This window comes from Hylobates moloch, unplaced genomic scaffold (genome assembly GCF_009828535.3).
Source record: "Hylobates moloch isolate HMO894 unplaced genomic scaffold, HMol_V3 SCAFFOLD_30, whole genome shotgun sequence".
Taxonomy (NCBI): Eukaryota; Metazoa; Chordata; class Mammalia; order Primates; family Hylobatidae; genus Hylobates; species Hylobates moloch.
Genome location: NW_026652305.1, coordinates 2447485 through 2474980, shown reverse-complemented (window position 1 = coordinate 2474980; position 27496 = coordinate 2447485). Strand labels below are relative to the sequence as shown.

At 36.4% G+C, this 27496-nt stretch overlaps 1 long non-coding RNA gene across 1 annotated transcript in view; it reads left to right on the top strand.

The window, feature by feature from the left end:
• Positions 1-24511, top strand: part of LOC131382483 (uncharacterized) — a 72642-nt gene extending 48131 nt beyond the window's left edge. The window contains exon 2 of the long non-coding RNA XR_009212003.1: positions 24133-24511. This is a non-coding gene — a long non-coding RNA (uncharacterized LOC131382483). The remainder of the gene's footprint in view (positions 1-24132) is intronic.
• The last annotated feature ends 2985 nt before the right edge of the window (positions 24512-27496 follow it).

The following is a 27496-nucleotide window of genomic DNA, read 5'->3' as shown; positions in this document are numbered from 1 at the left end:
GAACTAAAGAAAGCCTCCAATGAGTAGTTTGTGAGGAACTGAGGTCTTATTCAAAAATATGAGAGGAGCTGAATCATGCCAACCATTAGCCAAGTAAGCTTGGAAGTGGAACCAATCAGAACTTGTGATGACTGCAGCTAAGCTACGAGTCAGAAATTCTTCACTCACAGAAACTGTAGGGTAATAAATGCGTGTTGTTTTATGACTATAACATTTGGGGTAATTTATTTCGCAAAAATGAATACATAATTCACGATTCTAATGAAAAATACATGTCATTGACAATATTCATCATGATGTGCCATGATAAAACTTTTTCTCTCAATTGTTATTACCACAGAGTAAATTGTATTGCCCTGTGTCACCATTTTAAGGGTCAGGAAAGATACAAAGGCAGGAAAATAAAAACCAAAAAGCTGAGTTTACCAATACCTTTCTTCCAAGGGGTATTTTTATTTAAAAGAACAAGCTGATGGGGAATACAATTGAAGTTCAACAAATGTCATTGAAATCAAATCAAATTGGAACCCGCTCATACTTTCTTCCAAGAACTAGCCTCCCAGGCCTGATTGTGAGGCATAAATGTACCCTGAATTTTTACTAGAGGGTAAAATGATTCTTGGAAGATGGCACAATGGTTCTCTTAACTAGGACAATGGCCATCTGCAAGTTATTTCAAGGTTCGGAGTTCTCATCTCAGTGGAAAATTAATTATAAGAATATCTCAGCTTTTAATGGATTTTAAATGATCTAAAAACCCTCTTGGTACTTTAATGCATAATTCTTTTATATTAAAAGCAGAAAAGATATGAGAAATAAACTTTATGAAGCATACAGCACATCAATAACTCTACGTATTTGAAGTTCTTATGCTTATATTTTTTAATGTATGCTCTGAATAAGATTAATTTTCTCATAAAAAGCATTTGCAATCTAGCTGAAAACAATAGATATTTGTGTTATTTCTTTAGAATGAATGCTGACTACTTTTCTTTCTTGCTTGTTTAGCATAACTGTTTTTTGTTAAAAATTTATTTGAAAGTCATTTTCATAACTGTAACACAAATATTTTAAAGCATAAGGAAATGTTTTGTTTTCTAATATAAATAGTGAAACTGTTTTAATCAGTGGTAGTATTCCATTCAAAAATTTCAAATAAGCTATAGAGCCCAAAGGATCATTGTGAGGTATTTACAGTTAATAAAGATTTGTTAAAAATGTTTTTATTTTACATGTTGCAAAACTGCAACATTATATGAACCATTACAGAGTTCACCAAAAGTAGATCAAACTATCATTCAAAAAGTAGATCAAACTATCATTCAAAAACATTATCAACTATGAAATTTGACCTTGGGCCATGTGGACCTCAGTTTTCCCATTCATTAAAATGGGGAACCATGGTACCTGGTGTGTTCCAGGAAATCTTAATAAAATGCTTTACACAAATATCTAGTATAAGATGATCACAAAACTTCTAATAACTTAAGACAATTTTAGACTTTGTATTAATCTCAAATACCTAGTTCTTTAAAATTTTAAACATAGGCCGGGCACAGTGGCTTACGCCTGTAATCCCAGCATTTTGGGAGGCCAAGGTAGGTGGATCATGAGGTCAGGAGTTCCAGACCAGCCTGACCAACATGGTGTAGAGTCCTGTCTCTACTAAAAATACAAAAATTAGCAGGGCGTGGTGGCGCACACCTGTAATCCTGGCTACTCAGGAGGCTGAGGCAGGAGAATTGCTTGAACCTGGGAGGCAGAGGTTGCAATAAGCCGAGATGGCACCGTTGCACTCCAGCCTGGGCGACAGAGGGAGACTCAGTCTCAAAATAAATAAATAAATTAATTAATTAAAAATAAAATAAAGTAAACATAACATTTATATAAAAAGTTGAGTGAATTCAACAAATCAGAAAAAAAATTACAATATATTTATAATACATTTTTTCATTCATTATTTCATTTAGTGGTTTCAGAAACTTTGTATTCTCCTTACAAGAAGAGACTATTATGAGGTTCAGATAGTTTATGTAATTTGATCAGTTACTTAGGATAGTGATGAAAAATTATGACTATAACCCACATCAGCAACTAAAATTCCAGTATTTTTCTTAGTTTACAACAATCACTTCCAAATTATCAGAAGCCCCTAAAGGATGAAATGTTTGATATTAATTTCATTTTAAATGTTTTCATATTGACCTTTTGAAGTATGTTCCCACTTAAACCTAGATTCTAAAATTTGTAATATTATGTCATTTCATTGCCTAAACTTACATCACAGAAGCAAAAAAAAAAAAAAATTGGAAAAAAGTACTTACAGATCTAAATATATATATATATATATATATATTTTAGATGGAATTTTGCTCTGTCACCCAGGCTAGAGTGCAGTGGCACAATCTCGGCTCACTGCAACCCTGCACCCTGCAACCTCTGCCTCCCAGGTTCAAGCAATTCTCCTACCTCAGCTTCCCGAGTAGCTGGGACTACAGGTGCATACCACCAAGCCCTGCTAATTTTTGTGTTTGTAGTAGGGACGGGGTTTTGCCATGTTGGCCAGGCTGGTTGAGAACTCCTGACCTCAGGTGATCCACCTGCCTCTGCCTCCCAAAATGCTGGGATTACAGGCATGAGCCACAGTATCTGGCCCTAAGTATTTTTTTTTTAATAATTGTAATATCTGTTTTCCTTTCTCTGGTAGTATAACAGTTAATGATCTAGTGGAAAAAGGAGTAGTACATCACAACAGGGAATAATTGGATAATTGCACATATATACATGCATAGACACGCAGACACAAACTCACACATACACACACAGCATGTTTGTTCTGACTACATTAGATATATTTCACCCCCCACTTTCCATTTTTTAAAGGTAAATAAAACATTTGCCGATAAAAATAGAGCTAGGAAATTTAAAGCTAATACAGAATGTTGCAGCTATGTAGATTTTACACTTGTCATAGTTGAAAATTGATTGACTCTGGAAATAAAGTAGTAAAAACTGCTTTTGTGTGAAATTTCAAGTTATACAGATATGTAGATACTGTTAAAACTATATATTATAATATGAGATATTAGTTAGCTGTGATGCTCTCTCTACAAGAACATTTTAAATTAGGAATCCTAGAATTTTGTATTACCAATCATAAATGACAGAAAATATTTATTATTTCAGTAATTTTAATAGCTATATTGGGAAAAACAAAATCTGTTATTAGTTTGTCAGAAGTACATTATTGGGCTCTCTACATTTCATAATTGCTTTAGTAATCATATTATCTTATAAAAATAAAGTAAATAACAATATCAATAAATGTCGGTACTGAGTAGAACACAAGAAATTATCACATATCTGTTTTACAACTTCTTTTCAAAGAGAAAAATTACACTAAATTATAACCTGTATGAAATATCCCATTCCAGTTTGAGGACAGCTTTTAAAAGTATTCATAAATACTTCTAAAAGAAACATTTGTTTAGCAGCAACTCAGATCTACTGCCATCATATTACTATATATATACATACTCTGAATTTAAAATATGAGTGTGAATATCTACTGATTTAAACATCGTAAATGAACTGTGCTATTAAATAATGCCTACAAATTTAGCTTTCTACCTTTAGTTGAATTCTTTCTTTTGTAGCAGATTTATTTATTTGAAAATAACCACTTATCTTGTTCCATATGTATTGACTCACAATTGTAGTAGACATCTGTTACCTTTTGCTAACCACAGTGCTGGATGTAAGTTTTATTTTGCCTGCTCAGCACACATTCACCTATTTACTCTATTGGGAATACTCCCAATTTCTTTTCCAGAACTACCATACCTCTGGTCCACCTGGTTCAAGGATAGGCAGGTGGCCCATTTCTGAACAAGAAGATGTAATTTAAAAATATTTTCTAAAATTTGGGGAAAGATAAATATTTCCACGTTTCCATTTGAAGTTACTGATCTAATAGGATAAAGTTTTGGATATACAAAGATCATCTTGCCACCTTGACACAGAGGAAGCCTCTCTGCCTTCTCTAGATTTAAACCATTATAGGAAAAAATAGGAGTCATATTTGACAAAATACAGAATCCTGAGGAGAAATCTGAGTCCCTGGAACTTATCATTCCTGAAGCTATAATTCGCACTTTTACCTGCAAAGGACCTATGAATTTGCAGTTTGAGTTTAGTTTTTATCACCATACAGGATGCTAAATAGTGCAGAAATATTACTTACAAAACATCTTTTAAAAGGAAACATTTTATAAAAAGAAAAATCCAAGCTCTCTTCAGTATGAATTCTTTAGACAGAAACTGGATCAAACAAGTCATTATGTATTATAAGCTTTCTAATTCTATGCTATGATAGATAGGAGTGAACTTGGTTTTTCAATTGGTAGATCACAGTGTGATTATGTTTTCAACCACAATACCTTCGAAAATCTAATTGGTTTCAATTAAGATAAGTTAATATAAATCATTTCCACCATTCAGATGAAAACAGAAAAACTGACAAGTTTCTTCAATCATAACACATAAAAACTATCCATAAAATACATCAGGCCCAGCTGTTTCTAGTCATCCGATTTGTGTTTTGTTTCACTTTTTCATAGGAATGTTAATGCAGTGATGAAGAAAACCCAGGTCATGCAATCAGAAGCCTTAAAGGCAAATCTTACACTGTGAATTTGAACAACTCTCTCTTCACACTCAGAAGTCTGTTTTTTTTTCTGTATTCTGATAATATTTAACATCTAGAGTGGTAGCTGTGATTGATGAGACCATGCTTGGGAGAATATTTTGGGAATTCTTAAATGCTATACAAATACTACAGATGTGTATGTGTGTATGTGTATGTGTGTATAAATATGTACATATAAACGTATTCTATGTGCTATGTTTATGTTCATGTAGACAATTAGATTCCACACAATCTGAGAAACTTTTATGTGATAAAATACTGTGTGAGGTACTTCCATTCCCTGGAGTCAAGACCCCTGTCTACAACAAGACATACTAACTTTAGTTCAAGTATCTGCCGCTGTCCAGCTATGTGCCCTTAGGCAAGTCTATTTGACTTATTGGTGACTTAGTTTCCTTCTTTATAAATAATAATTATTATTAATTTGGCTAATACACACAAAGAGCTTACAACAGTAAGACCTACAGCTGGCACATGATAGGCATTCTACTACTATTAGCTTTTAGTTTGAACAGTCATTAGGTAATTCTATTTTGTGGCTTATTCAATCTGTGACTCAGGTTCAGTCCTCTCAGATAAGGTCCTGTTAGGTTTTTCCATTCTCTGTAACCTGAACAGCATTTGTATACTTCTTCTATTTCCCTGAATGCTGAAAAATGTGAGGCAGGACACTGAAGAAGAGAGCCCAGAGAAAACAAGTTGTCACATTCCAGCCTCTGGAAACAATCAGGCTTCCTGGAGAGGTGACAATTTCCCCTTTGGGTGTTAGCAATGGGCAACACATGTTATGTTTGCTTGTTTGTCACTGGATCTTCTCTGGTGGATGATGAGATCATTAAGGCCATGGGTCATTTTAAATTTATTGGAACAAGTCCAGATAATTTTCAGCTACAGGAGAGAAATCAGAAGATAAAAGATTGGAGCCATGCAGGCATAAGAAAGAAAGAGATGTAGAAGGGGAAGTAGGAGTTGCAGACAGTTGCATTAGTCTGCAAAGCAATGGACTTAGAGTGCAAAAAACAGACACGTTGCTGACGATGATAATTCTCCACAGGGATTAGGCAAAGTGTACATAAAATGACAATGATAATTCAAAGTTGTAGTAACTGTGACATCAACAGTGTCAGTGGAAACAGTCGGTGTCAAGTAAAAAGGATCAACTGTTTTCTAATCTCTGGGGTCACTGGTGGTCTTGCTAACACTCAGATATTTTTGAAGCAATTGGAATTTCCTCCCAGTGCTCTAGAAACCAACAGAGATATTTGAGATAGTAAAAGATGAGCGGAAATTGATTTATCTGAGGGATACTTTTCTGTGATGTCAGTAAAAGAAAAGAATATTCTAGGACACATTTATATTAAGCTATTTGAGATGTCTCTCTGTCTCTCTATCTATTTATGTGTGTACATCCCTGCCCCCTGGTCCCAAGAGAGGGCTCCTACAAACCCTTCTAGAGTTGCTAGGAGAATTTTTTATTCTATTTAATGTTTCACTCTGGTTCCTAACCCAGAGATCCTAAGGCTTCTTCAATTTCCTGAGTGACAAGCACATCCTTTGTTTTGATGAGACAATTTCTAATGGGCATTTGGACAGACCAGTGAGCAGGTAGGGAAGCAAGGTTGAATTGATCGCCAAAGATTCAAATAACCATGCCTAGGTAATGCAGCCTCCATGAAACCCGGAAACTCCAGGAAGGTTCCTGGAGGGTCGTACACTCAGAGGGCATAGAACCTCCATGCCTCTGCCTTCCCATACCTTACCCTATGTATCTTTCCTATCTGACTATTCATCTATATCTTCTGTAATATCTTTTATGATAAATGGGTAATCATAAGCAAAGTGTTTCCTTGAGTTCCTTGAGCTGCTCTAGCAAATTAATTCAACCCAAAGGGGAGCAGCTCTTGAAATACCTGATTTCTAGCCAGTAGGTCAGAAGTAAAGGTGACAATCTAATACCTGCGACTGGCATCTGAAGTGGGGAGTGGTTTTGTGGGACTAAGCCCTTAATCTGTGGGGTTTGATGCTATCTCCAGGTAGACAGTGTTAGAATTAAGTTAAATTATAAAACACCCAGTTGGTGTCCACCAGAGAACTGGTTGATAGTGGTGAGAAACACCCACACATTTTGGTGACGGGAGGTGAAGTGTCTTGTGTTGTATTGAGCATAAAATTAGGAAAAGTAGTTTTAGTTTTCAAGTTGCTTGTGTTTCCCTACCCATGTGAATGGGTAAAAACTCACACACAGGCCGGGCGAGGTGGCTTATGTCTGTAATCCCAGCACTTTGAGAGGCCAAGGCAGGTGGATCACGAGGTCAGGAGATCGAGACCATCCTGGAGAACATGGTGAAACCCTGTCTCTACTAAAAATACAAAAAAAAAAAAAAAAAATTAGCCCGGCGTGGTGGTGGGTGCCTGTGGTCCCAGCTACTCAGGAGGCTGAGGCAGGAGAATGGCATGAACCCAGGGGGCAGAGCTTGCAGTGAGCTGAAATCACGCCACTGCCTTCCAGCCTGGGAGACAGCGAGACTCCATCTCAAAAAAAAAAAAAAAAAAAAAAAAAACCTCACACACATTTTGGTGAGCACAGGCAAAATGCTCTGTGTTCACTGTGTGAGAACAGGAAAAACACATTTTGCTTCTTCCTATCTCTTATAATATGTATTTCCCTGTATCTATCTTCTATCTAAAATTCTTCTAAATATAGGTCAATATATGGTTAATATTTCACCCTACGCACCAACGGGTATATAGACTACAAAGAAGTTTTATGAATGCTGCCGAAAAGCCCATCAGACATAGAACAACCCATAGTTTTGATTACTCAACTGCAGCTACTCTTTTGCTCATACTTGTGCTTTATAACAATAATGATAGTAGCAACAACAAAATTATGCCAAGCACAACTATGTCTTACATAAATGAAAATTTCCAAAAGATTTAGAGGATACGTTGAAAACAACTTTAAAGCATTTAATCGGATGAAATGGAAGGAAAAAGTTAAAAATACATGAAGATGTGAACAATTGTAGGAGAAACCAGTTTAAGGTGAAAGACTAGGAGTTCAATTTTGGACATGAGTTAACACATTACCCACTTATTAATGTAGTAGGAGACAGATCTTGTACAAATTCTCCCTCCCTCCCTTTCTTCCTTCCTTCTTTCCTTCCCTTTTTTTTTTTTTTTTTTTTTTCCCAGATGGAGTCTTGCTTTGTCACCCAGGCTGGATTACAGTGGCACAGTCTCGGCTCACTGCAACCGCCTCCTGGTTTCAAGCAATTCTCCTGCTTCAGCCTCCCAAGTAGCTGAGATTACAGGCATATGCCACCACACTTGGCTAATTTTGTATACTTTTAGTAGAGACAGGGTTTCACCATGTTAGCCAAGATGGTCTCGAACTCCTGACCTTGTGATCTGTCTGCCTCAGCCTCCCAAAGTACTGGGATTACAGGCGGGAGCCACTCTGCCTGGCTCACAAGGAAAATATATATTCTATGTGAACAAAATAGTCTGAAAAGTTTTGGATAAGACATAGTTCTTTCAAAAGAGTGTCTTGATGTGTTAGTTTCTTAATTGTAAATTAATCCTAGAACTATGGTTATAATTAACAATGAAAAGATTAACAGAAGAAAGGAAAGGAGAGATGGTGGGAAGAGGAGGATAAAAGAGAAAGAGGGAGAGAAAGAAAGAAAAAAGTAAGAAAGAAGAAAGAAAGGAAAGAAAGAGAGAGGGAAAGAAGAGAGGGAGAACAAAGAAAAAGAAAGAAAGAAAGAGAGAGAGAGAGAAAGGAAAGAAGGAAGGAAGGAAGAAAGAAAGAAAGAGAAAGAAAGAAAGAAGAAAGAAAGAAAGAAAAAAAGGAAGGAAGGAGAGAGAGAAAGAAAGAAAAAGAAAAAAGAAAGAAAAAGAGAGAAAAAAAAAAAGAAGGAAGGAAAGAAGGGAGGAAGGGAGGGGAAAGCAAGCAGGCCGACCAGGCGCAGTGGCTCAATCTCAGCACTTTGGGAGGCCGAGGCGGGTGGATCACAAGGTCAAGAGTTTGAGACCAACATGGCTAACATGGTAAAACCCTGTCTCTACTAAGAATACAAAAATTAGCTGGGCCTGGTGGTGCATGCCTGTAATCCCAGCTACTCGGGAGGCTGAGGCAGGAGAATGGCTTGAACCTGAGAGGCGGAGGTTGCAATGAGCCAAGATCGTGCCACTGCACTCCAGATTGGGTGAAAGAGTGAGACTCTGTCTCAAAAAAAAAAAAAAAAAAAGAATATATATATTCCCTGTGAAAAATGTATCAAACCTTGAAAATGTTTAGTAGCATAGAGAATGTGTTTTACAGACGAGTTTTTGTCACATATAATTTCAAATTGAAACAGGGTGTCACTCTGTGGCTCAGGCTGGAGTGCAGTGGTGCAGTCACGGCTCATCACAGCCTTGACCACCCTGGCTCAAGCAATCCTTCTGCCTCAGCCTCCCAAGTAGCTAGGACTACAGGAACACTCCATCACATCCAACTAGTTTTTAAATTTTTTGTAAAGAAGGAGTCCCCCTGTGTTGCGCAGGCAGATCTCAAACTCCTCAGCTCAGGCAATCATCCTGCCTCAGCCTCTCAAAGTGCTGGGATTATAAGCATGAGCCACTGCTCCAGCCTATCTGCACTTTTAGATATAAGATACATGCATTAGGTATTTTTGATTAACTGAGTTCTCTAAACATAAAAATTGGGTCTCAACATATTCTACTCTGTTTTGTTTTTTTTCTGGCTTTTCTTACTCTGTTCTTTCTGTATAAAACTTTATTATAAACCGTATTTGCCTGGGAATCTACAGCTTCGCCTCTAGGAATGTCATCATTTTGGAAGCATTTCCTGATCAACTCATTCCTCTGGATGTAGACTAAGTTAGGTATCTTTGCTTTGTGCTCCTCTGCAACTTTGCAGTAGCATTTTCACATAACATTGTCATTATTAACTTGGGATACCTGCCTCATTAGATGCTAACCTCTCTGGGTACAAGGAACATAAGCTCATTTCTATCTTCAGCACCTCTTTCAGTTAACTTTAACATTTTTTTTTAACGAAAGCCTACTAGCCTCCAGGTACAATAGAAATTGAAACAAATTCTGTCCCCTAAAAGATTTTACAATCCAGTGGAAAACATTCAGTACAGTGCAAAAATTGTAATAATAAAGATAGGCCATACCTATTGAGGTACTTTGAAGGAATAATAGAAAAATTAAGAATTTCTGATCAGGTTAATAGAATCAATGACAAAGTAAAAGCTGTTATAACTGTGCCTGGAGCAATGACCTAAATTTCCCACTTTTTTTTTACTTTGACCCAAAGATAATAAAAAATTGTCATGGGCATTTTTTTTAGTTATTAAGGATGCCTAGTTTATTTAATAAGCATACAGCTCTAAAACTCAAAACCAGCCAGGTGCCGTGGCTCACACCTGTAATCCCAGTTCTTTGAGAGGCCGAGGCAGGTGGATCACCTCAGTTTAGGAGTTCGAGACCAGCCTGACTAACATGGTGAAACCCTGTTTCTACTAAAACTACAAAAAAGTAGCAGGGCATGGTGGCGGGCGCCTGTAATCCCAGCTACTTGGGAGACTGAAGCAGGAGAATCACTTGAACCCTGGAGGCTGAGGTTGCAGTGAGCTGAGATGGCTCCACTGCACTCCAGCCTGGGCAACAAGAGTAAAACTCCATCTCAAAACAAAAACAACAAAAAATCATCTAAAAACCAATCTATTTGCTTGTCCTGTGAAAGGATACCCAAATATTCCTTTTAAATTTTTCATAAATATAATCTTCATGCAAAGTATAATACTTTTTATGAAAAGCAAGTGATCCCACTATTTTTCTTTAAAGCATAAATTCATATATATATTCCCGATACCTTATAGAGTCTTCAATTTAATGCCAAACAATGCCTTACGCATGAAATATAGCCATTCCTTCTTACGATCAACTCATCACATATATATTCTATAATACGTATAACAATTTATTTATTTGTGGAAACAGGGTCTCACTCTGTGGCTCAGGCTGGAGTGTGAGGATGCAATCTCGGCTCATCACAGCCTTGACCTCCCTGGCTCAAGCAATCCTTCCACCTCAGCCTCCCAAGTAGCTGGGACTAGAGGCACACACCATCACATCCAACTAGATTTTTAATTTTTTGTAGAGAAGGAGTCTCCCTATGTTGCCAAGGCTGATCATATAACAAATATGTTTTATATATTTGTTATTTAAATGCATTTACAGTGTTATTTACATTAAAATTATTTGCATTATCTTATTTCTACAGGATTATTTTCTTACAGAAAACATTTTCCATTAGCAGCAAATGATAACATGCTAGCCCCATTCTACTGAGCATGACTTCTGTTGTATTCTTGCTCAAAATTTAAAAATAACAATAGTCAGTAGAGAGTTAAAGAGTTGAAATTATTCATTCTGTGGCACATAAATATATAGATTTAATTATACCAAATATATTGGCAATTTCTTATATACAAAACTGTCATATATTTGAAAATATAGTATCTAGTCCTTTTTAAAACAATTTGATTTCATTTTTAGAAAAGGAAGTGACAGTCATATTGGTTGAAGTTAGAAACATTTAACAGCCACACACTCGAGTAGCACAAAATGGAAAAATAAATTAAAATTTTAAAATAACTACCATTTATTTTGCTCATATTATACCCCCAAGGATTTCAGCAACATGGGAGCTAGTATAATATAATCACTTCTGTCTCCATCCCAGGCTTGATTTCCCTCCATGTTAATTGAGTGCCTTCTATGTTCTAGGTACTGTTCTAAGTGCTTGGAATAGATCGTGGAACAGAAGATACAAAAACTGCCACCCTGGTGGAACTTCCAGCTGGGAGAAATATGCCATGAATAGCAAACATAATAAGGAAACTGTATAGTGTACCTAAAGACAATAACGTAAAGTCACGTAGAAGAGGAAAGCTGACCTGAGAGTGTTGGGAGGAGGGTAGGTTGCAGAATAAAATGGAGTAACAAGGTTTCAGCATGGGCTTATTGGAAAGCAGAGGCTTGAGCAAAGATTTGAAGGGCTAAAATGAGTTATTTAGAGGAAGAGAATTGCAGGCGTAGAAAATGTCTTATGTGTTCACAGGTAAACCAGAAGGCCGGAATGGCTGCAGGAAAGGGAATGGGGGCAGCAAGGAGGAGATTAGAATACACAGGTCATGGGGAGCCATCTCACAGAGGACTGTGAAGCCAGTGTGGGCACTTTGGATTTTATTCTGAGTAAAATAATGAATAATTGGAGGGTTTTTGCCAGATAAATGATGCCATCTGGCATATTTTACAGAAATACATTATATAAGTGATATCTCCTTTATTCCTGATAAAATTGATATTGGAGGCTATGGTTCATATATAAAGATTTACCTAGCAGGGCTCTGGTCAAACTGGAGGACAGAGGCCATTCCACAGGAGGTTTGCCCCTCATACCTATGCCATAGAGACGCAGATGGGGATTCATATTTTCTGTCCTGCAAACTGGATTCCTATACTATAAATAAGAACAAACCAAAAAGAGTGTGGAAATAAGGGGGTATTTTAAATTTACGAACTCTTTAATTAGATTAAAGAAGTGAGTGAGGGATATAGAGCAGTCATTCAGGAGTATTTTATGAAGAGCTTCCAAAGTGGAATAGAACCTCAGGAGTGGGGAAAGAATGAGTTCTTCCAACAGGTCCATTCTTGCCTGCTCATCCGCAATGCAGAGTCTGCCCCTGTAGAGAAGATGTGAAATTATCTAGTTTATAGGATAAATTTGTCATTTTTATTCAGGTGAGGGCTACAAGGCCATTTGGCCCTCCTCCTAAGTCTTATCTTTGAATCCAGTTTTAATCGGTAATAGTAGTTTAATCTACATTAATCTGATTTCTCATCTATCAGTTGCTTGTAAATTGGGAGAGGTGTTATCCATTAATCACTTAAATACAATCAGAATGAAAACATGAATGACAAAAGTAGTGGGCAGGGGAGGGGGGTTGCCAGAAAGTGTGATGTGGAGGAGAAAAAAGAGAAGTGCTTTTCCTCTGATAAGAAAACTCTCCAGACAAGAGCATTATCGCCAACTCCATCATTAATTAGAAGCATTTGAGTTCTACAGATACAGTATTTGTATTGAGTTTCTCCTTCAAGGCAGAGGCATCTGAATCCCCAACATCAGCAGTGACTTATGGGTTAATGGGAAGTAGCAGTTGCACCCAAGTGCCCAAATACATGAAGGCATACCTTGAAAGTACAGCAGACATGAAGTAAAAGTAGAGAGGAGGGTCAATACAGGGATCCCTACCATATATTCGAAAGTATAATGGAACTGGGGTGGTACAAGCCATGAAATAGCTATCATTTATATTTGGGATAGCTAATAAAATTATTGGCTCTTGACACTTAAGGGATCACCACAGACTAATTATAAAGGTGTCATTTGAGGTGAGCCTGGAAGTTTGTCATTTGAAGCATTTGTTGGAGCAAGTATGTTTTAGATAAAGAAAATAGCAAGCTGACGTCACAAAGGTGTAAACATGCTAACCTAATTCAAAGTAAAATTTCAAAAATATGTCTTATAGTTTGAGTTCATGACAACTAAAAGGAATATATGTAGGACAGTAAATTGAAACTACATATTAGAATTAAAATGTTCCCAGTAAAGCTTTACATGTATTCTTGAATGTTTTTTTTAAACCTGCAATAGAATTTCAGAAATTAACTTCTTTTTAAAGTTTGGGGACCTTATTACTGGAATAATTCCTTGCAAAACTAATGCAAAAGGAGCATCAATGTTTAGTTGAAGCAAGAAAGGATGGGAACTGGAGTAATGCTAGAAAAGTTATTTCAGTTGCATGATTCTCAAAGTTCAGTGTATAGGGAGAACCTGTTAAAACACAGATCCTAAGATTTCAGCCCCAGATACTTGAACTCATTTGCTCTGTAAAAAAGGCACAATTGTCAACATTTTAATAAGCTCTGTACATGAAGTTAAAAGTGTGTTGTCCAACACATGTTGAGCAATGCTGTAGTAGTTTAAATTAGAAGTGATGAGTGCTTGAACCCGGGAATGGCAATGGAAATGAAAAGAAGACGATAGACTAAGAGACATTTTGAGCATTCATCCATCAGGGTTAAAAGACTAGGTGAACACACTGTTGAAAAAAGACTCATAAGTAATTCTTTTTATTATTATTATTATACTTTAAGTTCAGGGGTACATGTGCAGAACGTGTAGTTTTGTTACATAGGTATACACGTGTCATGGTGGTTTGCTGCACCCATCAACCCGTCACCTACATTAGGTATTTCTCCTAATCCTATCCCTCCCCTAGCTCCCCACCTCCTGAGGCCCCATTGTGTGATATTCCCTTCCCTGTGTCCATGTGTTTTCATTGTTCAGCTCCAACTTATGAGTGAGAACGTGCAGTGTTCGGTTTTCTGTTCTTGTGTTAGTTTGCTGAGAATGATGGCTTCCATCTTCATCCATGTCCCCACAAGGGACATGAACTCATCCTTCTTTATGGCTGCAAAGTATTCCATGGTGTATATATGCCACATTTTCTTAATCTAGTCTATCATTGATGGGCATTTGGGTTGGTTCCAAGTCTTTGCTATTGTGCATAGTGCCACAATAAACATAATGTGCATGTGTCTTTATAGTAGAATGATTTATAATCCTTTGGGTGTATACCCAGTAATGGGATTGCTGGGTCAAATGGTATTTCTGGTTCTTGATCCTTGAGGAATCACCACACTGTCTTCCACAACAGTTGAACTAATTTACACTATCAACAGTGTAAAAGCATTCCTAGTTCTCCACACCCTCTCCAGCATCTGTTGTTTCCTGACTTTTTAATGATTGCCATTCTAACTGGCTTGAGATGGTATCTCATTGTGGTTTTGATTTGCATTTCTCTAATGAACAGTGATGATGTGCTTTTTTTCATATGTTTTTTGGCTGCATAAATGTCTTCTTTTGGGAAGTGTCTGTTCATGTATTTTGCCCACTTTTTGATGGGCTTGCTTGTTTTTTTCTTGTAAATTTGTTTAGGTTCTTTGTAGATTCTGGATATTAGCCCTTTGTCAGATGGATAGATTGCAAAAATTTTCTCCCATTCGTAGGTTGCCTGTTCACTCTGATGATAGTTTCTTTTTTTTTTTTTTTTTTTTTTTCAGTGGCGCAATCTCGGCTCACTGCAAGCTCCGCCTCCCGGGTTCACGCCATTCTCCTGCCTCAGCCTCTCCGAGTAGCTGGGACTACAGGCGCCCGCCACCACGCCCAGCTAATTTTTTGTATTTTCAGTAGAGACGGGGTTTCACCGTGGTCTCGATCTTCTGACCTCGTGATCCACCCGCCTCGGCCTCCCAAAGTGCTGGGATTACAAGCGTGAGCCACCGCGCCCGGCGTTCTTTTGCTGTACAGAAGCTGTTTAGTTTAATTAGGTACCATTTGTTAATTTTGGCTTTTGTTGCCATTGCTTTTGGTGTTTTAGACATGAAGTCTTTGCCCATACCTATGTCCTGAATAGTATTGCCTGGGTTTTCTTCTGGGGTTTTTATGATTTTAGGTCTTACATTTAAGTCTTTAATCCATCTTGAGTTAATTTTTGTATAAGGTGTAAGGAAGCCATCCAGTTTCAGTTTTCTGCATACGGCTAGCCAGTTTTCCCAACACCATTTATTAACAATTCAAGCCCTGACAGTGAAGAGAACATTGATGTTTTTAGTGAAATTAAAAAAAAAAAAACTTCAGAGGACTTACATTTTAGAGCAGAAAAATAAATTTTTCAATAAGACAGCTTGAGTTTAAGGTGGCATAAGGAAAGTGAAATGGAGATGCTCACCAGGTACTTTGTTGAGGGTCAGGGAGAGTGAAGAAAGTTAAAGACTTAGACTCAGCAGTCACCTATCTATAGTTAACAAATAAGACTGTAAAAGTGGATGAAAGAAATGTGAAGCTCTGAGAATCCATATAGCTAGGGGAGGGGAGGTTTGGAACTAGTAATAAAAATCATGTTTTTCCTGGCCGGGCGCAGTGGCTTACACCTGTAATCCCAGCACTTTGGAGGCCTAGGCAGGTGGATCACCTAAAGTCAGGAGTTCAAGACCAGCCTGACCAACATGGTGAAATCCTGTCTCTATTAAAAATACAAAAAGTAGCTGAGCATGGTTGCAGGTGCCTGTCATCCCAGCTACTCAGGAGGCTGAGTCAGGAGAATCACCAGAACCTGGGAGGCGGAGGCTGCAGTGAGCTGAGATCGCACCACTGCATTCCAGCCTGGGCAACAAGAGCAAAAGTCTATCTCAAAAAAAAAGCAACAACACAAAAAAAACCATGTTTTTCCTGAGACTTAACCATAAAAACAAAATTCAAATGTAAAGCAAATGCTAATGTGGGGAAGAAGGAAAGACAGCATAATCCAGGCAGAGGCTACAACCACTGAGGAAACTGAGACTAGAGACAGAGCAGAAGGGAAAAGTCAATGCCTGAATTGCCTCTTGTGACTGAAGGGTTAGCGAGAGGCCAGCTTCTGAGGACCTTTGTCTTTGTAGACCAAGTGAAAATTTTTAATCTTTACAGTAAGAGCAGTGAGAAGTCAGGTTTCTTAAAAAAAAAAACACCAAAAACAAAAAAAAAAGGGAATATTTCTAGCACAGGGTGTTGAGTACATACCATAAGATGCTATTGTAATTCTGGAGCATGGCTGAGCTGCAGCATTGACTCAAGCCTGTTGTTGCTTTTCCAAATGTACCTACAGGACAGTGAAATGTATCATGAAGAAATTGCCTTTCTAGGTGTCCATCCTGAATCCACTCTTACTCATTGTGTTATTTTGAAAAAAAATATTTAATTCATGCTTCTTAACTTTGGTTTCATATTCCAACCATCTAAAAATACCAATGCCTGGCCCCACCTCCCACAGATTCTAAACTCAAGCATTGGTGGTATTTTTAAAACATATTCAGGTGTTTCTAATGTGAATCCAAAACTGAGAACCAGGGACTGTCACTAAATGTTTCAGTTATTTATCTTGAAAATGGGCTGATTATAATAATACCTAATACTTGGAGATGATATAAAATGAGGTGGTGTTTGGAAACACTATGTGTAAGCTAGACATGTATTTAAGTGTGTATTATGTCTCGTCATGGTCGCTTACTGTAGTCATTCAAACGTTGCAAAAGGCTCTCCCATGAAAAACATCCACGAAAAAAGCTTTTTCTGTAGCTTCTGGCCTGGTACTTTAACTTGTAACAGTTTTCTTCCTTCAACCAGTCATAGAAGGCCTGTGGTTTGATGTGTGGCAAGGTTTCCCTGCTTTCTGTTTATAGACATATTAAAATTTGTTTGCATCATTTTTTGGGTATGTGGGATACCCAAAAACTTTGTTCTTGCTTGTTTCTTGCTGAATATAATTTTTTTCCCAACCTTCTACCCCACAGTCAGTTGGCCTTCTTCACTTTCATGGCATGAAAAAACAAAACAAACAAATAAAACCAAAAACAAAGAGCAAACAAAAACTAACAGCAGTTAAAACAAAAATCTCCTATTTTCTTTGGAGGATGGGCCTTTAAATACAAGAGTAAACATTTAGAAATGTTGAGTATAGTGATATTGGTGTAATGCCTCCCTTTAAAACTCAGTACAAATTGTGTTATGCAGAATAATTAGAGTCAAAATTTTAAATGACATCACCACATTCACCACATGAGTATCTACATAGGGAACAGCATGCAGTGCTGTCTGTCTGAGGCTACCGCTCCACCTCCATTCTAGAGCTCACAGATGATATACAACCTTGAACTTGGTCATGTGAATAAAGTGTGCATTTTCCAGCCTGGCTTTGATTCCTGTATTGATTCACTGTTGAGAGGTTGTAACTCAGTTCTGAGGCTTCTCATTCCTATCTGTCACGCATTGTGATTCATCATTGCCTTCACATTCGAGGATAATTTGTTTTCTGTTATTTTGTACTTCCTCAAATGTTCTCTAGCTAAATCATATGTGTATGCATGGTATCTTTCTTAAGGCCAGAGACCATGTTGCTAGGATGATTCTGGGCTAACGGAACTGGTCACAAGAGAACCACCATTTAAAAGAGCATAGAAGGCCTAAATTTAATTTTCTAATTCAGTTATTAACAATTTAACAAAGTTGACACATGTCCACTCCAATGAGTAGATAATGCCGGTGTGACACAAATTAAAGTGATCAGACTGCTGAACAGGCCTTTGCTTTTGTTTTTCACCGTCTTTGGTCACTTTCATCCCATGATTATGCTGAGCTATGTTCCTTTCAGCACAATGCTTAGCCATAATCATAAACAGTCAATGATTTTTGTCACATGAAAGCTAAATCAAAAGCAAAATTTTAAACATGTAAATTTTTTTTAAAAAATGTTATTGGCTCTTTCAGTAATAAATACTACATGTAACTATTGAATATTTTGATTCTCAAATGCATCATTGAAGTTCATTAGTTTTGTTTTATTCAATGAACATTAGAAATTCAATATAGAAATGGAGAATGGGATAAGGAAGTTGAAAACCTTGGCAGAGGCATTTTCAATGCATCTAGATAACAACACCAGAATTTCATTGAAATTCATGTAAAAACATACAGTTTATTTAACTGTAACCATTATTTTCCACTCTACCTTGCTAAACAGATAGTGCTGCAGTGTTTCAAGTAATGCCACCTGACGGGAGCAGCAGAAGGAAGTGCCTCTGGCTTCCAAAATTATGACTTACTGTTTCAATGTAGAAAAATTCTTAGTGTGATTAACATTTACTGTTTTTACTAACGATATTTAGCTGAGTTCCACTGCAGGCACCAAAGCATTGCTTTAGGAGCTCTTTGAAGGAGATGATGGGTTTTTTTGTTTGTTTTTCCTCCAAAATGCTGTACTATTCACAGTGCACTTACTTTCAAGTTTTTAAATGTGAGTTTGTTTGAATTGAGTTTGACCTAAATGTCTTGGTAAATGGAAGTGAGGAAAAGCTGTTTCCACTTTCTAGCACTTTGAAATGTTCCCATCTAACAGTTTCTAAATACATGGGTCAAAAAACATTTCAGTGGCCTAGGTAAAGACCGCAAGCAATGGCAAATGAAGTAACATTTGACAAACACCTTTTAGTGCTGGGCACTTAACCGTGTTATATAAGTCTGAGAATGACTATGTAAGTTAAATGCGGGTAGCTCCATTTTTAAAATGAGGAAAATAAAATCCATTGCAATGTAAGTAACTTGCCCAACATCACTCAAAGGCCAGTGGCCAAGTCAGAACTCAAAACTTTGTGCTTCTGACCACAGAGACCTTGCTTAGCAGACATTTCTGTGTCAACTAGCTGATCCAGCCACTCTTAATAAGCAGTAAATGATTTCTTACCCCATCCTCTGTATGTTCAAGATGTTTTCCAAGATACTTAAATTGATAAAAATTCACCCAATAAATAATAGGATTTTTTTTGTCTTTTTCTGCCTAAGCCCTTAAATCTTAATAGGATCACAAACCCAGAATGTAAAAACAAAGCAAAACAAAAACACTTTATTGATCTCTCTTTCATGTATTTTGAGGCAATGATCAAAACAAATGTTCTCTGCTATCCTTGGAATAATACTGTATCCCAAAGTAGTACTGTAAAACTTGAAAGTGTTGGATTTGAAAGAGACTTTGGAGATTATATGTTCTTTTTTTTTTTTTGGAGACACAGTCTCACTCAGCACTATCTGGGCTCACTGCAACCTCCACTTCCCAGGTTCAAGTGATTCTCCTGGCTCAACCTCTGGAATAGCTGGGGTTCCATACATGCACCACTACACCAGGCTAACCTCTGTATTTTTAGTAGAGACTTGGCTTTACGATGTTGGCCAGGCTGGTCACCAACTCCTGACCTCAAGTGATCTGCCCACCTTGGCCTCTCAAAGTGCTGGGATTATAAGCATGAACCACTCTGCCGGGTTCTAATCTTAAACTCGAAATTTACATGTGAGAAAGTTGGAAGTTGAGCCTCTAAAGAGCTCACGTATAGGTTTCAATCTAGTCACCAAGTTAAGTAAAATAGTTAGAATCAAAACCTAGGGATCGTAATCCTTATGTCTGTGTTTTTATCCACAGTGCTATGAATAACCCTACAACTGCAGTGTTATTTTACTTTTGCTTTATATTCCTGTACACGTTTGCAGATATTTTATGTTTTAACACTCCTTAAAATAGTGTTAAAATGTTCAATTTAATGTTTTAACACTCCTTAAAACAGTGAACCACACTTAACTTTTTTTCTTACTTGGGGAGTACTGAATGGGACCCTGTGTACTTGCATGCTTCTCAATTAAAGTAACCTGATTGTTATAGAAGTCTTACTGTTTTTACCAGGCCGAACATTGACTTGAGTTCATTTGAATGGTATCTTTTAAGCATTGTTGTCTTTGGTCAATTGATATTTAATTATTGCCAGTTGACTTATCAATATCATTGTCCTAAAATGTCCAAATAAAGTACATTAAACTAGTAGAATAAAAAGTTTTGTGTTACAAAGAAAAATTCCTAAAATTACTCTATTTCTGTAGAAGCTAATCCAAGACTCTGAGAGAGAGTTTCATTTTTATGTCCAAATACATTCACCTACCTATACATGTGTCCTTTTGGTAGAGAATAATTTTTTATTCATTTTCTCAATGAATAGCAAATTACATTTGAGAAAACAAACGTTCTCACTGTATAAAATTGAAAATCGCTAATTTCTCACTTACACAGACTTCTTAGAACATCTGATGCTTTTTCTATTCCTTCCATGAGAAACAACATTGTGAATTGAGCTGTTAAACTGATTCATGCATAGACCAGCAAAAAAGGGCAGTAAGTGGCTCTGAATCTTTCATAAATGCGGCAGAAAAGATTTCTGTCTGTGCTTACCCCTTACCCCTGCTATTTTATGTCATAATGCATCATTACATCCTGATGTTTGTTCTTGTGCAAGTCAGCAAAAAAAAGGATTACATAGTGTATGCTGGCCCTTTTCCTTGAATTAACTATGTCACTTTTGATTTGTTATGTTATTGGACCATGTTTCAGGCCTTCTTAACACTGGCAACTATGGCACAAATATACATAGTCATCTCCACAGGTTTGCTATCTTGTCATCTGCATCCTGAACATTTAAAATACTTTTATTCAGATAAAATGGTTTTAAAATAATATAAAATAATGCTCAAAAGGGAAAGACATTGATAATGTGCAATGTAAACAGAGGGTTTGGTGTGACACTGTATTGTGGAAATTGTGGTAGTGAGTGGAATTATTCTACAAATTCAGTTCTAAAACAAAATTTTAAAAAATGAGTATGAAATGGCCTCAGGTAATACATAGTCTAATAATCATTTTCATTCTCATGTTTATTTTCTGATAGCTAAATCCAATAATGAGTCACATTTTGCCTGAAACTTCACTGATGAAGGATTCACTGCCTTCATGGATGTTTCTGACACTCAAACCTTTCTTCATGGTTGTTCGCATTTTTCAAATGTGGTTTCATTTTTATCTATTGATCCAAAAATATCACCTGGAAATGCTAAATGAAGGAATAATGTACTTACTAAATACATTTGTGTAATATACTGTGAACAGGTAGTCTGATACTTTATTAGCCTTAATCTAGCAGAGAAGAAACAATGTAATTTTTCTATTTAAATAGATTCATTTATTAAACTTCTATTGAGTTACATCCTTTAGGCTCTAGGATAAGTCCTGGGTATTCAAAGGGGAATAAGATGTGGTTCTTGTTCTCACAGAGTTCATGGTCTAGTGAAAAGACCAAAAAAAGGTAAGAGTGGAGTGATCTGCTACATACTTGCTTAAGTGACCCAGCACAAGTGTGGTTGCCTGTGTCTTTGTGTTAGAAGAGATAATGTTATTTAAAGGGCTTACCATAGGTGAAATCAGCAAAAGGTGGTTTCCAGTTAAGAGGCTGGTGTGAAAATCTACATTACAACATTTATGAACTAATTAAGATAGTAGTTGTTTTGTGGCATTTGACATGGTGAATTTTAGAATATTTTAGGTTCTGTGACATATATAGTCTGAAATCTTCAAATATGTCAGCTAGTAATAAAAGAAAATTAAGAACCAATGCTTCTGTTACATACAGTAGAAATAGTTATCTTTGCCTTTTCTTGGAATTAAATTGTAATTTTATAAGAAAAAACTGTGGGAAGGCTAAAATGACAGTAAATAAAATTGTGGATGCATGGATCAATTGTGAAGAAGAAATAAAGATAATTTTGTGAAAAGAGTGTTAGTATTTAAATGACTACTAAATCAGGCCTTAAAATACATTTTCCTGAAAATATGGTCACTTAAGGCTGTGTTTGTATCAATTCAGAATTGATGATATTAAAACTGAAATTTATTTAATTTTACAGTCATGTTACAGATTTAATTAAAACATTTTTGAGATTAGAAGGAAAAAATCACCCACACATGGAATGTGACATAGCCTCTACTGTTTTTATAGAAAGTAACTGGAAAACAAATCCTTTTTAGGTTAAACCTAAAAAGTTTAATGTTTGAATGACAGATGATTATGAAAAAAGAAGCGCATTCTCTCTTCTCTCTCTTCCTCTTCGTATTCTCACTCTAACTCAGTGTAGTTGCTTTGTTTGGATTTGAAATAAGCTGTTTTCTAATCGAGGATGTTATGGATAATCAATCATATGGGGAAGAAAAGAAATGCTTAATATGGCTCATAAGCATTCTCCAAGTTTGCTGAAATTATTTGTACAGGAGACTGACATGATCTTTCTGTCTTGCTCATGGAGGGGGTTTGCTAGTGGGAAATTAGTGATGAAAATAAAATACCGAAATGTCAAATCATTTATGTTCCTAAAAGCTGAAATAATTTCAATTTACATGCCAAGACAAAGTAAGGCAAAGAAATCTTTACAAATGTGTTTTTTTTCCTTCATAGCATTCATAGCTCTAATGCATTTACAAGATGTTAAATCACATAGCTTTAAAGAAATCAGATTGAAATGGGAAACAATTTTCTAACATATTTGAATCTACTTCCAGGACTAATGTAGACACTCCCCAGAAACTTTGTATATCAATTCAGCTATTAATGGAAGTTGACATGCCATCATTCAGGTTGGTACATTGCACCAATGCTGATTGTACCAGCTACACGGGGGAAATATGAAGAAAACCACTGATTTAAGATTAGTTTTGCCTGAATAACCTTTTACAGTCCTTCCCAATATTACGACTCAGTGCAAATATATGAATTCCTGATTAAAACTGGCTTTCAGCAATACAAAATCTGCACAAAATAAGGAAGCAAACTATTTCAATATCTCAATATTGAAACATTGATAGTACTCAATAAATAAATGTCTATGGAATGAATGAAGAGGTAGACAACTAATATTAAAGCAACACAAAATTACATGATATAATTTATCAGGGAGGTGGACCATACACCAATAATTAATGTGTCTGCATTATTATTGTGATACTTTACTAACGTATAGTCCATCTCAAATAAATAAGTTGTTACTTATTGAACGAACCTCATTCGTTAAGTAAGGCTCTTTAAATAGTTGGCACTTGTAGATGCGATCATAAACCCCAGTCAAAGTCACTGAATATATGCTGCAATGTTCTATGGTCAACATGGTTATGCTAGAAATTATATTTCCTAGGAACCTCTTTTCTATATGATTGCAACTTATAAAGAATTGCTAAATGGGAAACAGCAGTGAAGAAATGGGCATTAGGTTTGAGATGAAAATATTGTCTTGGAAATACACATAGAGTGATGCAGATTTTTCCCAATTTGTCTCTGCTCTTAACTGCTCTGCATCTAACTCTACTTCCTCACTGTTAGCTATGCTAAGAGCAACCCAAGTCCATTCCCCAAATGATTTGATGCAAACTTAAGTAAGGTAACCACAAAGAGCAAAGAGCCAACATGATTCCACAGACTTCAACACCAGCCCCATTTATGGTGCTGCTACTCTAAAAGCTAGATGTAATGGGCATCAATATTTCCTGAAAATTCCATACAATTCTATTTCTCCAGTCTCTTTTTGGGGGCCTTTATTTTCCTCGATTCTACTTCAATTGTGTAACATCTGACTCTATTAGCAAATTCAATGGTTCATAGTTCTTATGATTGTTCTGCTTTTCTTATTTTATCCAGCCAAAGATAATCACAATGATATCTCTCACCTTCATGCTCAAGAAGTGGAAACCATTTCTCTGCTCTCTTGAATCAGAGTCTAGGAGTTGGGCCTATGACTGCTTTGACCAATAGAATAGGAAGAAAGGGATGCTGTGCCATTTTCAGGAGCAAGGCTTAATTGGTTTGGTATCTTTTGGTTTCTCTTACAGAACACGTGTTGTAGAGAAGCCAGTCTCTATATAACAATCCTGACTACTCTGAGATTTTCATGCTGTGCAGAAGACCAAGCCGACTGTATGACGAAGAAATGTCAAGAAAAAGAGCTGATCAACCAATTCGGAATCACTGCCGCCTTCCCAGATGAGGTCCCAGACACTTGAACTGGTCCAGCTCATCCAAATTTCTGACCATTCTAGACCCAACTGACATTTGATAGCAACTACATGTGATATTTGGAGCAAGAACTTCTGTTTGAGCCCAATATACTCAAAGATCAATGAGAGACAATAATATAGTGATGTTTTAAAATATCCAGGCATGGAATTTCTTGTTAATGTAATATTAAATAACAAAAGGAATGAATTACAAGCGCTGTGTTCTTGCTTGGTGTCCTGTTTTCACCACCGTAGCTCATTTGATAAGGGATTCAGCAATTGCTAAGTGAAGTGGAGCAACCCATTCAAAGTACAATACGTTGTTTAACTTTTAATAATTTCATTGCTGGGTTTACTTTCCTAATACTTTTCATAATAATTTCATTGCTGGGGCCATTTGTTGTGCAAGATTTACAAGCATTATTTAGACTATAGTGCCCAAACAAACAGAAACTATTTTTTAAAGCCATAAATGACTGAGGTCTCACAGGAAAAAAAAAAAAGATATTTTAACAAAGAATATGCACTGTGTCTACAAATTTTGTTATAAATACATTTTATATTACTATGTTTTATGTTATCAAATACCGTCTAGAAAGTGTGTTAATTTTTATTTGCTCCTTCATGCTTCTTGACAGTTGGAAAAGGCTGGAGGAATGTGTGACTCAGAGACTTCGGCAACAAGAGTTTTGGCCTTTCAGCAATTACTCAAAACTTACTTGAAATTCACTGCTGATGAGATTTGTTGGTACTCCAGGGCAGAAGGGAGCCTCAGTAAAGTAGTTATTGCACAGAAATTTACTTCAGTGGTGGTAATTCTTGCAACAATATGACAAAATTTTGAGTTCCTCATTTACTACTTATCAGCATTTTATGTTTGTATTAATAAATTACTTAATCTCTCTGAGATTTAGTATGCTGTGTGTAAAATAGAGACTGAATCCTACATATATATTTATTTTATTTTCTTATTTTTAAATTTCCTTCCTTCCTTCCTTCCCTCCTTCCTTCCTTCCGTCTTTCTCTCCTTCCTTCCCTTTTTCCTTCCCTCCCTCCCTCTCTCCCTCCCTCCCCTACCTTCCTCCTTCCTTTCTTTCCTCTATTCCAAAGAGTTTGGTACCCAAAAAATTCTCAATGAAAATTAATACCCTTTACCTCTTAACTCCCACTGTAGCTCCACACTCCTCCTCTTCCGCCTTACTCCATTTGTTTTTGTTGTTGTTGTTGTTAATTTTTTCTAGCTACATTCAGATTTCTGGTTTTCTAATTCAATATTGTAAAATACTGTAACCGTTTCTTCCTGAGTATGAACAACTGCTATATCCTAACTGTTCATTGGCTCTGACATCTTCTACCTTTCTCCATATGATAATAGCTTAGATTAATTGAACAATTATTACATGTGAAGCATTGCCTTAATGCAGGTATTATTAATATGGCTGTTTTACAAATGGGAGTTTCAAGGACAGAGAGTGACTAATTTCACATAAGTCAGAAAGCTAGTAAGGGAAAGAGTCTTTTGGACTAATTAAATTAGTAAGACAGCATCTCCTTCCTAAGAGCAGGGCTTTAAAACTTTTAATAAAAAGCCAAAATTTACATTTTGTTTATACCAGTGTTTCTCAAAATGTGCTCCATCATCAACTCTATCAGAATTTTCTTAAATGCTTCTTAAAATACAGATCCTTAGGCCCCAAACCAGTAATGGAAAAGAGAAGCTTGAGGTTGCAGTGGAGTAGTCCAAACCTTTCATTGAATTTCCCAGTGATTCTTGGAACAAAAATGTTTGAGAGCCTTTGCATTAAAAACTTATAGAGTTGTTTAAACATGGTGGCCGGGCGCGGTGGCTCACGCTTGTAATCCCAGCACTTTGGGAGGCCGAGGCGGGCGGATCACGAGGTCAGGAGATCGAGACCACGGTGAAACCCCGTCTCTACTAAAAATACAAAAAATTAGCCGGGCGTGGTGGCAGGCGCCTGTAGTCCCAGCTACTCGGAGAGGCTGAGGCAGGAGAATGGCGTGAACCCAGGAGGCGGAGCTTGCAGCGAGCCGAGATTGAGCCACTGCACTCCAGCCTAGCTGACAGAGCAGACTCCGCCTCAAAAAAAAAAAAAAAAAAACAACAAAAAAAACCATGGCAATGGGTCACACAATGTCCCCGACTATTTAATATATATCTACATCTGGTTTTTTTTAATATTATAAGGCCCGGGGCTATAAAAATAAATGCAATAATTAGGGTTTGCATGTTGTCCTTCCCATTCTTATAATCCCTATGATTCTGAGGTGTTTTCTACTCCACATTCAATGTGGTTTTCTATAATTATTGATTCAATGGATTGCCTTTCTCATAATTATTTACTGTTTAACAACAGCATATTTAATAACAGAACTTTTGTATCTCCTTTCTCTAAATTCATATGTTGAAGCCCAAATATCTTGTACCTCAGAATGGGACTCTATTTGAAATTAGGCCCTGTAGAAAGGTACTTAAGGTAAAATGAGGTCGTATGAGTGAGCCATAATCTAATATGGCTAGTGTCTTTATAAGAGGATATTAGGACACAGGCAACACAGACTGAGGGTAAACACAGACTGAGGATGTGGTGGCACATCCAGAAGGTGACCATCTGTAGGCCAGGGCGAGAGGCCTCAGTAAAAAACAAACCTAGCAATACCTTGGTTGGGGACTTCTAGTCCACAAAACTATTAGCAAATAAATTTCTTTTCTAAGCCACATAGTATGTGACATTTTGTTATGGCTGCCCTATCAAACTCATACAATAACTAGTTATATGTGTGCGTGTGTGTATATAGATACACACACACATATAAAATGTATAATATATAATGTGTATAATATGTATACATGCATATATGTGTGTATATGTTTATAATGTGTATAATATAAAATGTATTATATATTTTATACATTTATATATAATTGTATATTATATATAATTATATATTTATATGTAATTTAATATATACATCTATTTATAACATTTTAAAATTATAAAAAATATAATTTATAAATATATATTTATATATAAACTCATATAAGAACTATATGTGTATATATATTACATATATTTAATTATATATGATCATATATATAAAATTTCTGTTTAAAGTAATTTAAGCTATGGATGAACAGATGAGAAAATTTGGTACCTCTTACATTATTTCTGTGAGCTTC